This window comes from Lepisosteus platostomus, chromosome 1 (assembly GCF_059453375.1).
Source record: "Lepisosteus platostomus isolate fLepPlt1 chromosome 1, fLepPlt1.hap1, whole genome shotgun sequence".
Taxonomy (NCBI): Eukaryota; Metazoa; Chordata; class Actinopteri; order Semionotiformes; family Lepisosteidae; genus Lepisosteus; species Lepisosteus platostomus.
The window spans coordinates 53,033,550-53,047,102 of record NC_142611.1 but is presented as its reverse complement, the minus strand read 5'-3'; the positions used below and the strand labels follow the sequence as shown (position 1 = coordinate 53,047,102).

The 13,553-nt window shown below is 35.0% G+C and overlaps 1 protein-coding gene across 1 annotated transcript in view; it reads left to right on the top strand.

Moving 5' to 3' along the window:
- Positions 1-12,901: 12,901 nt before the first annotated feature.
- The window catches only part of col25a1 (collagen type XXV alpha 1 chain), an 89,719-nt gene continuing 89,067 nt past the window's right edge, over positions 12,902-13,553 (top strand). Inside the window, exon 1 of the mRNA XM_088632143.1 lies at positions 12,902-12,922. The gene's annotated coding sequence lies outside the window, so the exon portion shown is untranslated. The remainder of the gene's footprint in view (positions 12,923-13,553) is intronic.

Sequence of the window (13,553 nt, the reverse complement as noted above, 5' to 3'; positions counted from 1 at the left end):
AGTTCAAAATGAAAAAGTCAAAAAGGATTCAACAGATCCCACAAAGCACACAAAAAATAGTAACACATTAAAAAATCACCTTAAAAGCAGAAACAGCTAGAATTCACCCACTGTCACCTTCTCGAATTTTTGACTCATCAGTAAAGGAAGGCCTTTTCAATATTTAGATGTTCTTATGTAATTAATCTTTCTACTCTCTGCATTTTACCCTGCCTTTTGATGAACCATCTTATGGTAACTAAATTTAGCTTTTAACACAGGTAGAACATTTTCTATAAGCATCCCATTTAAGTTCTTTTTGCAACCTTTAAGAATTGTCAGTTTGGGTTCTCCCAAAAGCTTATTTGTAAGTTCATTAAGTTCAGTTTCTCCATAAGGCAAATCCAATGTGAAAAAAAGAACTGTTCTCTTGACTGAGACGTAAAATGCTGGGTGTGACTAAAAATGTCCTGATTCTGATTCTTTTGCTGCTGTGCTTTACTGCACGAGGCAGCCAGTGTAAATTATTTCCCTTTATTACCTTGTTTTACAACAATTGTTACCCCAGCTTTATAGAGAGTCTTATAAGTTATGACCTGCCATCTACCTCTTACATATTTAACAAGGACCTGCTATCGACACCCCTGGTGGTGCACATTCAAAGGTCCTCTTTGAAGCAGGTATCCTTTGTAATTGAAGCGTGCCAGGCATACTGCTGTTTTGTATGTGACAAATTGATCAGCTAGCTAAGCAAGGAAATGGTAAGAACTTTATTAAGTTTCATACTTGTACCACCTTTCTTTATTCTTTATTCTTTTACCCATTTAATTTTCTGAACTTTGGCTATCAATGGCATTTCAATGAATGTTTCATAACTGGTTTCTTAAACATTTTCATAAATGTTTTTTTTTTCATTATTTGTTTGGTTTTAAAAGTAGAAATGAACATAAAACAAGCTATAAACCAGTAGTCATTATACAGAACACTAGACAAGTAATATCCCAAGAGAAAGTGATTGGTTCCATGTGGCTGATTAAGTTCATCATCTGCTGTTCCAGATGGTTATTTTTATAAAGTACTGGGGGAATGTTCAGGTTGATAATCGGAGCACTAAGCTCTTGCAGCTTACAAAAGGGAAAGCTGATATATTTTAAATGCTTAAAATTTGAGTCAGAGATTAACATATAAAAGACGAATTAAGATTATTCCTTAAATAAGTAGTAACACCTGGACTTAATTTAAGGTCTTCAGTGGAACAGAAACAACCACTTAAAGGAATCCAGTCACAGATTTATCAGGCAGATGAGTAAAGTATAGGGGAAACTTGTGATTAACTTAAAAAATCACAATCATCACATAACCTAAGCAAAGTTGTTCTTTGTTCTTACATATGAACATCTCTAGCATTCAGTCATTAAAACCCACTCACAGCAGCTAGACAATGTTTTATTTCAACATAGCCAAACAATTTTGTTCTATTTGTGGTAAAGAAGGTCCCCCAATGTGGGACTGAGTCAAGAAAACTAAAGTTGTTGAACTGCCATTTATAGAAGAGTCTATGAAGTTAGTTTACCCACTACTCCTCTATTGGGTAGCTTGTCCATATAACAGAAATTAAGCTGAGAAGTTGTCTTTGATGTTTACAGATTGCCTATAGACTCATATTAATCATATTCTGTCTTATATTCAGTATCACACTCTTCATAAATTTACTTATTGTATCCAGATATTGTTTTGTTGTCGTCTCTGTGAAACAAGAATAGATTTTGCTATATACTGTAAAGTATCAGCGAAAGAGACAAAAAAGGTGTTTACAGGAATTTTCAGGATTACTGTATGTGACACACTAAGAATGTACCATATGAAGGAACTTAAGGCAAAGTGCTCAGTTTCATTTTGTGATCAAGCATTTTAATTAAGGAGTAAGACAATAAAATTCTGAAATAAAGTAAATGATATTTACAAAAGATCTGTACTTGCACACAGCTGCTGTACTTTATATATTGTACCTACTGTATAGAACCTTAATTTCAGAAAAAGAGAATAAACAAGCATATAGTAAGTGAGCTCACGATGACCATAACACCCAGGCTCTAAAGCCAGCATGGATCTTTGCTATTGAAGGTTACATGTAGATAGTATTAAAGAAAAGAAGAATTCAGTGTTGCCACAAGAGGTCACACAGATATTGTTGTCTGCAAGGAAGCAACAAATCCTTATCCAATGGATTCCAAAAACAAGACAATCAGGATAAAACTATACCATTAGTGGGTGCAATGGAAATGAGTTGAACCTGAAGTGATATTCAGGCCTTCTGACCTGTAGGTTAGACATTGTCCTCCATCACCCCTGTGAGTACTCTAATCTCAGCAATCTTTAGGTATTCTGCATAAGAACTGCAATTACTTATACTAGAAAAAGCTAATTGTGAAGAGGTTATTGATGCAAATCAACAAATTGACCCAATTAAAGAAAAGCATAACAAATTTAAAAAGCCTCAAAATGTGTCAAAAAGAACTTGATTGAATGAGTGCAAAAAATATCCTCCTGGTATATGAATGTAACATATTTTGCAAAAACATGTAATTTATCATCGGACTGCACTCAAGGGATAATAATTGACCTACAATTAAAATCACAAAAACACAAAAAACAAAAACTTAAGACTGAACTTGTGAAAATGAGTCTTCTGTAGAAAAAAAAGAAAGGAAAAAAAGCTTGGAACTCTGTAATTTACAATTTGACAGAAGCATTGATGTGTGCTGATATTCCACTGGAAAAGGTCAGCCATCCCAGCATATGCACATTTCTCAACAAACATGTAATAAGCTGTGGGACAATTCTTACAGGAAGCCAGCTGAGCAAGTAGTGCATACGGTATATTATAAATTAGCAAAGCTGAATAATCAGAACAACCGATCAACACATCTGACAGTGTATCTGCAGTTAATGTTGAAACTTAGGATGTAAAAGATCATTGTTTTGCATATTTTGTTTGCTTTACAAGAACAATCATGTCCTGATGAACTGATAGTTACTCTTGGGTTTAGCGGGATGTCTGCAGAGTTTCCGTGAGCTCTCACATAGGCTACAAGAAAAAAAAATTGAGTTACAATGGCTTTTGCTGCTAGAGCCAGAAGGTGCCTCAAAGGTGTCGGATGAAATTTCCTCTACGATCTGCTCTTCTATCTTGTTTGGAGATGTTTGTCATTTCGCCATCCGGCAAACCTCAAAAACTCTCGCAATGAGAGAAAATAATGTCTTACTAGACTATGTGAAACTGTATTTTCGTCGTACGTGTCCACAAAAACGAAGTCTTGCAAGTATGAGACTGCAACTAACATCTATAACTCCAAATATTTTAAAAAATTGTAGAAGTAAGAGGCAAACTCACTCATTACACTGAGATTGTTCTGTTTCTGCTGGTTTGAAGTAAATGTTGATTAAAAATTATCAGCACTCTTTTTAAAAAAACCTCATGTATTGTTGTTTCACTGTGTTTTACTTAGTCATTTTGCTACAAACAAAGCAAGGCAAGGTACACCCTGGACAGGGCGCCAGTCCTTCACAGGGCAAGTGCAAGCCAATCATACATGGGGACAATTTGGAGGCCACAGTAAGGGCTGAGGGGGGAAATTTGGCCCAGACACTGGGATAACTCCCCACTCTTCTCGAGAAATGCCTGGGGATCTTTAATGGCCACTGAGTCAGTACCTCGGTTTAACATCTCATCCGAAAGACAGCCCCACTATACTGGGGCATTATGTCCCACACAGACCGCAGGTTGGGCACCCCCCGCTGGTTCCACTAACACCTATTCCAGCAGCAACCATAGCTTCCCAGGAGGTCTCCCATCCAGGTACTGACCAGGCTCAGCCCTGCTTAGCTTCAGTGGGTTGCCAGTTGTGAGTTTCAGTGTGATATGGCTGCTAGCCTAATGTGATTAATAAATGACTGAAATAAACTCAGTGGGCTCATACAGTGCTTAAAACAAAATAGTTTCTTCCTTAATAATTGGCTAAATTGCCTCTGATTAGCAGTCCTAGAATGCTTTTTGCAGAACAGTGCCATAGCTAATCCTGAAAAGTAAGAAAAAAGGTTGCTGGGGATCCGCAACATTAGCTTTGACAGAAAAGGGTTCCATCATCGAAAACGTTTGAGAACCACTGCGCTAGAAGATACAGAATACTGGCTTGCTCCTCAGTGTCATAGGGCATCATAAAATATTTAAACACATTTTAAAAGGGATTTTGAACACATTATTTGATGCTAAATATTTGATACAGCAACTGACTATGATTACATTTAACAGCATAATACAGTACAAGACACTGGCTGTTTTCTTTAACTGAAGTGACATTTACAGTATGCGCTCCTTGTAAGCTGCCATTTCTTATTTTTTCACTTTATAATCTTTGTATGTGCTCCTGCAGCTTACAAGTTACTGAACTCATTTTCTGATTATATTACTTTTAATCTCTGAAAATGTATACATTACATACTGTACATAATCTTCATGATTATTTTTTTACATGTATTGACGCATTGTCGGTTATACTATTTAATAAAATTGATATGCAATTAAGTGATAATAGCTAAATCCATTGCATGTAAAGTATTTGATTATTAAGCTGCATGCTATTAATGGAAATTGTAATACTTAAATTATGGTGATTAAGGTGCCAGAGTGAGAAGATTGTTTAAGAAATATTTGTAAAAGAGGCTGTTTGACTTCAGGTTCTGCATCACTGAGATGTTAGTTTGAAAATTACTTGTAACAAAACTTAAGGCCCCACAAATGACCAATGATTGAATCTGAAGTTGCATAACTCTAAGACGCATACACATTTTTCATATGGTAGGGAGTTTAATTTCAGATGTTTACCCTTCCAAATAAACTTAGAGATTGCAGTTTTTACTCTTCTTTCCAACTGGTGTGAGAGTTCAGATGAGTCTTGTCTGATAATGGAGGACAACCTTTGCTATATATACAGTAACTCAAGTCGATATGTGACAAATATTTAGCATATACAGTTCTGTAGCTTCATATTCATGCTTATCAAGGGGAGTGCCTGGCAGTAACCACAGGATGCAAAATTTCTATTATTTTTAAGCAACAAATGAGATAATAGCAGGATTTACATCTCTGAATGAGCGGTTTTATAGTAGTTTGCAACAAATCTGCTAGAAGGCATTAACTGATTCCAGAAAACGAGAAAAACTGGTGAAACTGCTGGAAGTCCCAGCTGGACTTTATCCTCACAAGAGGTAGCTCAGTTTCTATTAATCCTAGAGACCCAGGAGTTCAGGCTTGATTGCAGAAATCAGCTTGTTGTTTGCTAGTCTGTGTTTCACTGCTGTTTTATACAGTCCAGTGTATAATGGAAAAGCAAGTAACAGTGGAGAATCCCAACACCTACAGTATAAACCCTTGTGACACCTGTCAGATCTAACACAATGATATGCAAAGAAAATCTAATGTTGGAAATTTAGAAATTGAATGGTTTTCCGTTTGACTTGTATTGCTACTTGTAATGATAATACATACAGTAAGGTAGTGTAAAGCTTACAGTTCCATGAGAAGATCTAATATGATAATAATTTCTTACATTTCTATAGTGTATAGGAGTGAACCCCTCTTTATCCAGCACTAAACCACCATCCTGGGTGAAGCATGACAGAAGAAAAGAGGAAAATTTAAGGAGGCCAGACTATGAAAGCTTATCCGGGACTCACCAGGATACCAGTGTTAACACTTTCTCTTACTGACAGCGCCATTGCTAACTTTAATGATTAAGTTCAGAATCTCAAATTAAAGTCTAATCTGTAGAATGCGACAGTACATGCTATAGATGGTGCCCCAGGTTACCATAATGGAGCACTGTTTTACAGAAATTCTTTTCCAGAGGGAAGAATGCCACCTACTGGTCCACCAGCATCACTTCTGGTAGCAACCTGGTTTTCATTATAGACCTTCCACCCCACTGCTAGTGTAGCAGGTCTGACCTAACTACACTTAGCTTCTGAGATTTACACTGCTGTTACTAGAGTCATGTCATGGAAAGTATGCCCAATTATTCTTTCGCAGATTTATACATTAGTAATGTTCTACAAAATTTCACTATGGCTGTATATAACAGGTGACTGTTATTTGAAATTCGTATTTAATTTAGATGCTAGGCTTTTTAAGTCTTTATAACTCATTCAAACAACATATATAAATGAAGTGTTGTATAAGGAAAAATACGTTTTTTAAAATACTGTATTTTTCAACATGTGAACAATTTTGCAGCATGAATATGAGGTGATAATTGCAGGTTTAGCATCCTCTCTTCCAGATTGCAGGGCTTGGTACTGAACCAGAAACGTCAGCTCTTATTGTGCATTAAAAAAGTATTTAGTTTTAAGACAGTTGGTATCAATATGTAGATGATTTTGTGGTTTAGCTTTATATTTTATATTTGACTTCAGTGTGTATTTTCAAACTACCACATTTAGCCTATAGAGAAGATCTGCACAATTAACTGAGCAAAAAAATGCTATTATAAAATATTTCAATAATAAAACATAATAGTGATTGAAACTAAAATTAAACATACTTGCTTCAACTTTAAAAGAGAACAGTTATCATTAAGTCACCATAAAAGCATTAATTTACCATATAGCATTAACTATAATACTATAACTACTGTAAATATACAGGAAATAGTGATCAACATGTTGGGGAATCCACTGGGCAGTGAAGCACAGAAGCATTCATCTAGCTTGATTTGATCCTTTTAACAAAATCTCCCTTGATTAATGTGTTTTGGTCCCTTCTGTATACAGTATACCAAAAAAATCAAGACATCTGAAAAAAATTCTAAACTCTAAAAAGTCGTGGAGCAGATTATAATTATTATTTGTTAGTACTGCACCATTTATTTCTTTAAATGTTTGTATTTACTTAAGTAAATATCAAAATGGAGTTCCCGGTTCCCTGTGGTTTTACTCTGTACAGTTTTGCCAGGTCTTTTATGTCCTGTTTTTCATGTGTTTAGTCACATTTGCCTGGGGTTTTCTCTCTGTGCTGCTGGTTAATACAGACCATATGGAAAAGCAAAACCCAGCGTCAAAGCTTTGGTTACCTGGCCTCAGTGGCCTGCTTGTTTTGCAAATAAGGAATGCAGAGCTTTTTTCTATTATAATGTGGTGATGATAAACGTTTTTTTAAATGCATACCAATAAACAAAGAAGCATTGTTCAGCAGTTTCTCAAAGAATGAAGATAGTGCAATGCATCCTAACTTCATATTTGAGTTCTGTCAAATTCAGAACCACAGATCAGTCTATGTTTTATGTATTTCCCAGACAGGCCTGAACAGTTAAAAAATCTTTAATATCCAGATGGTGGAAAAATGGAAATTACAGCTTCATATTCCTGTTTTGGTATCCTTGTTAAAAGAATGTGCAGTCACAGACTTTTAAGTTAAGAAGTTAATTAGTACATAAAAGAAAAGCAAAGTCTATCAGGGACCTAATATCCAGTACATGGAAAGATGTTTATTTTATAGGGCCTTACAGATAAAATGCCATTTTATAACAAGATGCAAAAGTGCTTAAATATTACAACTCCATTAGCTGGACATGTTAATCCACAGTATGTACAATATATGAATAGCCAGAATTATAGCTGGGACTCAATTAACACGCATACATATGAAAGTGTATCAAGTAGAAAATGAAATACTGTTTGATGGAAGTGCTGATGTCATTATGGGTTACTGTAAGAAAAATAAGCATAAGAACTTACTTAATATGTTCAGAACCTAGTAAAGGAAACTACAATGATGAGTGCTGAGGTTGCATGAAGTCCTATTAAAGAATAATACTTACTGAAAAATGTGAGGTTTACATAAAAATGTAGTACAGAATTTCTTATACTGTGACAAATATATATACAGTATGTATATTACCAGTTATATGTAAATGTACCAGTTTGTGGAAAAAATAGGCTTTGTGATTACACTGTGTGACCAGGTACATTAAAAACATTTTAAGTACTCTCAATTGTCAAACATAATTAGCAGGAATCAGGACATGTTGTTTAAAGTAATCAGTTAAAAATATTAAACCTGATAACAAGAATTGATTTGCAGAGTCTAGATTCTTATGTGTTAGCTCAAAGAGCACTTTAGCTGAAGTGCATATACTTATATAAGTGCATATACGTATGAATGTGATTGATGTTTATAAGCATATTATCTATTGGACTGTAAGATTAGCTTTATGTTTCATGTCAGTCTGAAATATTTCAATTTAGTCTCCAACAGCGCAATTGCAATGCAAATTAACAAGAGCTTGACATCTGAGATATGTATTTATTTTTCTGTCTTCTGATACAAATCACGATGAATTGTGGAAAATCTGCTAATAAGATAGCCATGGCCTTTTCACAATATCAGAAATGGAACCATCTAAAAAGTCTGTTCTGTATCACATATAGTATGTATTGAATGACCGCAACCACAGACAGCTGTAATGCCCTAATTAGGCCTCATCAAAGTGGTAAGGCTGTACCTTGACTGGTGAAATGGTGAACATTGAAAGAAAATGCCTGTGGTGCAACTGTATTCATCACTGTCATCACTGACTGTCTCTGCAAAAGACTTAGCATGCAGTAGTTTTAGTGTTAGTACATTTACAGTACATGTTAGTCATATTTTGTTGTGATAATTAAATAAAAAAATAGAAGGAAATTTGAAGGGATTGTATAAATAAAAAAAGTTTCAATATTAATTTAGTTTGCCATAATAAAAAGGATGTAGTGTAATTCTGTCAAATGTCATATAGTGCCTTCTTCATTTTAGAGAGGGGAAGGGATTTTCTTTGTTTTTTTCTGTTGTGTCAAGATTTTAGCTCAGACACGAAGGATGAGGATATACACAACCCCTCACATGAAGCCTTTACATTCAATAAAGTACATCTTTGCTGTTCTATATGTTGCTCAAGGTATTGTTTAACACATCAGCACTTTTCTTTTACGAGAGAAAGTAAAGATTTAATTAACTATAAAGGTAAATTAAGTATAGACATAAAGAAGAATGATTGTGTAAGACGTTATAGTGGTATATTTAAACATAAATTGTTTATACAATCCAATAAAATTAAATTAAATCTTGACAAAACTGAAACAGGAGATGTTTTCCTCCTTGTTAAAATTGGATAAACAAGACAGGACAGCTCTTGGGGTCTAAATGGGGTTTAGATACAATAGTTCAAATCCTCCTACAATAAGGTTTGAACTTTATTGGAAATTAAGGATAAAGATAATTCTGTCCTATTTAAGGGGACAATAGGGGACAGATTAAGGAGAATACCACTTTAGGCAGTTTAATGTTTGTGCATGCCTAGGAAGTGTTTTTGGAAAAAGAAATGATTCAGTGGCAACTAAAACAGTTAAATTGCTAATATGTTGAAGGAGATTTTATAATATTTTTTTCTTTTTAATCTAACCCTTACCCTAACTCTAAATTATCAAATATTTAAAAAAGAAACCTAATTAAAGAATTGAGCATATACTGTACATTGGTCCATGGTTATCTTGATTATAATAGAGAAGTATAATGGGATTTTTATCCTACAGTGATGATTCTCATTTCGCTGCTCTTCAAACTATGGCAGAATAGTTTTACATATACATTAGTATACTGTATGTAACAGGGTTCATGTCTGAGCCACTTACAAAAGTGACATTACCTTCCCTGAAATCTAAACAGTGTTAAACTGTTGTGACAGAACACCTGGTCTTTTAATGTGGAAGATTTATACACTGTCTAGGGATTGGCATTGTGCATGATTCCTGGAAGGGGCAGAGAGAGCTGCACACATTAAATATAGACAAAACCATAAATATAAATTGTGAAATTGGTGGTCCTGATTTACATGATCATGCACAATTTTTTTAAATATTCAATTTAAGTCTTCTGAAACACTTATGGGGAATGACCTATCATATTCTAAATGGCATTAGGCTTAAACAGCAAATCTGTATTTACTAAGTGATATAGGATAGGTGTGTCCAGCAGTACTGTGGGACAGGTAAACTTTTACTCAGAGGGAAGAGGTAAATTTGTTATTTGCTTCTATAAGAAAAAGCTTAAATAAGTCAAACCAGTGTAAATCCACAGCTTTCTGAAATATACAGTAACACATACTGTAGAGCCAGAGCATGAAAAACAGCCTCTAATCATATGAGACATTACCAAAGATAAGAGCAGAAAAATTATCTAAAACAAATAGAATAAGAAACAGAATTAAAAAAACGAATTGAAAAAAAAAATACAAATCCTGTGCATCAGAATTATTACAGAAAGTTATATTCACAGCCTAAAAAGTAAAATAAATATGACATAACTTTTTACTTAAGTCTAGAAGCAGATGGCTTTCCAATTGAATTCTATAAGATACCCTCCTGGAAGGTGGCCATTATTTCCATTATCGGAAAGTGTGAAAAGATCCAGACTTGATTTAGGTCTTAAGTACCAATGTCCATTTTTAAAGTGCACTATAAGACTTACAAATAAATCATTCTTTTAGAGACAAAAGAAAATACATTCTAATAAATTTAGATGAAAAAACAATGCATGTCAAAGTAGACATACAATACACATGACCATCAGAGATATACTTAATATGTTCATACATATTGATACTTGAAAAACAAAGGAAAGTCTAGCTTTGAGTCAATGTTTTCCATCCAATGCTCGAGAAATTTAGTTTTACCAAAAATTACTATTAATTTATATTGTTTAAAAAAGCTTAATGCTACAAGAATGTCCACCATCACCCATTTTTGTTATATATATAAAATTCTAATGCAATGAGTATACAGAATTGAGCTATATGCAAACAATGTCCTTTATGTTTTGAATAACCTAGTAATTCTCTAACTGAGGTTATGGATCTTCTGGTGAAATATGGGTATATGTCTGAGGGTAAGTTAAATATGGCAAAAGGTTTCTCTTTTAATGTCCACTCATCAGATCAATTAAAAAGAAATATTTAAGATAAATATACGGTCAGCAACTATTAAGTAATAACAATGTAGTAACACATTTACTAATAAAAAGTTTTTCTGGGATATTCAATTAACTAAAAAAGAGATATAAAAATTGATAAGACTGAAATTAAAGTTGGAAGTCAGGTTCTGACACCATCATGATAATAGCACTTCACCCTGTAACCACGAAAAGTCAGGTGTAGTTCTCTTGGCCTCCTTGCATAGTTTAGTTTCAGATCAGAAAAACAGTTGACTGTCACGTAGCAGTTCCTTCCGGGCCCTATGCGGACGACACGATCCAGAATAGTGAAGACACAAGGGGAACAATGGTCATGCAGGAAAAGGGTCTGGAGACGGGGGCGTGTCCATGCAGTGCAGGTGTCCAGGGGGAGTGAATCCAGGCGAACAATCCATGTAGGAAATCCAAACGGGAAATCAGAAACAAGGACTGAAGTCCATAGCCAGGCGATCCATCCGGTGGGGGGGGGGACAAGAACCGGGTCGGAACCGGCGAGGGGAACCAGGAACTAGGAACAGAAAGTTAAAAGCATAACGGAGCCAGACACTGCAAGACCCCGGGCTCTCATGATGTGGAAATCAATGAGGAACCAGGAGTAAGGTCCGCGTCTGGCTTTTAAGGGGGAGCAGGATTAGGGACCAGGTGCAGACAAGGAAGGAGGAGGGGTTAGCGATCGTGACATTGACATCTTAGAAGACACATACATCTATTTACAAGACTTACAAAATACATAGATTTTTATTTACAGTTATGTACCATGTGTCATGACTGTATGTAGGCCTTGATACTGTATGATACTTGACAGTATAGGGTACCACCCAGTTCCCTCAAGTCCCAGTTTGATAGAGGCACAAATTTTTAAAAAAAAGATTACAAACGTTTTGCTCAGGGCATAACAGTTCTCTAAACTGTTGCTGAATCAGAAGGAATCTTTCACACTATACCAAATTCAACAAACAAGTGTTTCTCTAGCCTGGTGGATACCACAAAATTATTTCCTTGAATGTAAGAGTACAGATCCTTTTTCTAATTTTAAATTTTGTCTCTTCAGATCTCAGTTACTGGGTTAGTTTATTTCGTTCAACAAGAAAGCCTGAAGTGCTGGAAGTGTGCCAAATATGGCATTCGCTCAAAGTAGTGTGTCTTTTGTTATTAGGAGGAGTTATCATGGCCGAACCTCTGATCTCACAGAAGAGTCATTCAGCTCTTGGCTTGTGATTTCATTTCTATATTCAGGCTATTTTTTAGAAGTCTGCCAATTCATTCAGTACCTTCCACTCAGAAAGAGGTTTATTCTATGTGTCCATCTAATGTATATCACGCACTTTGGGTCTCATTTGCATCGGTTCCTTAGTTCCTTTGCATTGAACTTAGTGATGATCAGAGTGGTTGTATGGTAATCCATAAAGATATCCTTTCGTATTTCTGTGGCACATAACAATACTATATGACTTCATTTATGGTTTTAGTTCATTAACATTGTGCTGTCTCTGAATGTCCGCAGTAGGTTCTCCACAGATATATCACTGAGGTATATTCTAAGGAGCCTAGAATTTCTTGTTTTCATAAGGTTTTAATCACCTTTCAAGGGTGGTTAATTTGCATAACATCAGATCCCCTCAGAAAGTTTCTTTATTGACATTCTTTTCTAATTGGATTGTTTTGGTAAAATGCATCCTTTCCAGAAAATTTATATCCCAATGTTTGGGGATAGCCTTATTGTTTTTCTTCTTCATTTGTGAATGAATGTGCTTCATTGCTATTGTGTCATACTGTAATTGAAATTACAGTATTTCCTCCCCATCTATTCTTATGCTTTTTTGTTACTGTTTTTTGTTTCTCTGTTTTTCCTAAAAGGGTCCTCCTGGTCCAAAAGGTGAAAAGGTTAGTGAACATTAAATGTTTTTTCTCTTTGTTTTACTTCTGCTGTTTTGAAATAATTCTGCATTCAGAATTATATTTCTTCTTTTTAAAAAAAACAACAACTTTATTGCCAATATTTGGTTTAGAATGTTTTCCTGCGCCTTTAAGTAAACAGAGCACGTTTGTAGAATTCATAGAAAACGCAACAATTTTCATTTTTTATGAAATGTTTTTTGGTTTGTTTATCTTGGTTTCCTGAGCTCTAGAATTAAAATATATGAGATACAGGAATTCTCGACATGTGATTTTGCCTCTCTTGAAAAGGAAACACCTAAACTGGGAAAAGATGAAAACTTTAACCTTCCACCTATTAAAAACTTAAGATACAGTATATTTGACATGGCAGATCAGACAAAATGGTTGGGTGGCCTTAAATCTCTCCAATTTAAAATAATTGCCAGCCCAATTTAAAAACCATCCATCAGTGCATAGGAGCAAAAGAGACCCCCCTCCCCCCAAGAAAATAGAAACACAAAAATGGTCCCTCTGTCCCAAAATGGCTCCATATTTCATTCAAGCCCACCTAAGTCCCCCTTCCTCTGGCATTGCCTTTCACATGATGGGAGAATTTTATTTGCCACAAGCTTCATGC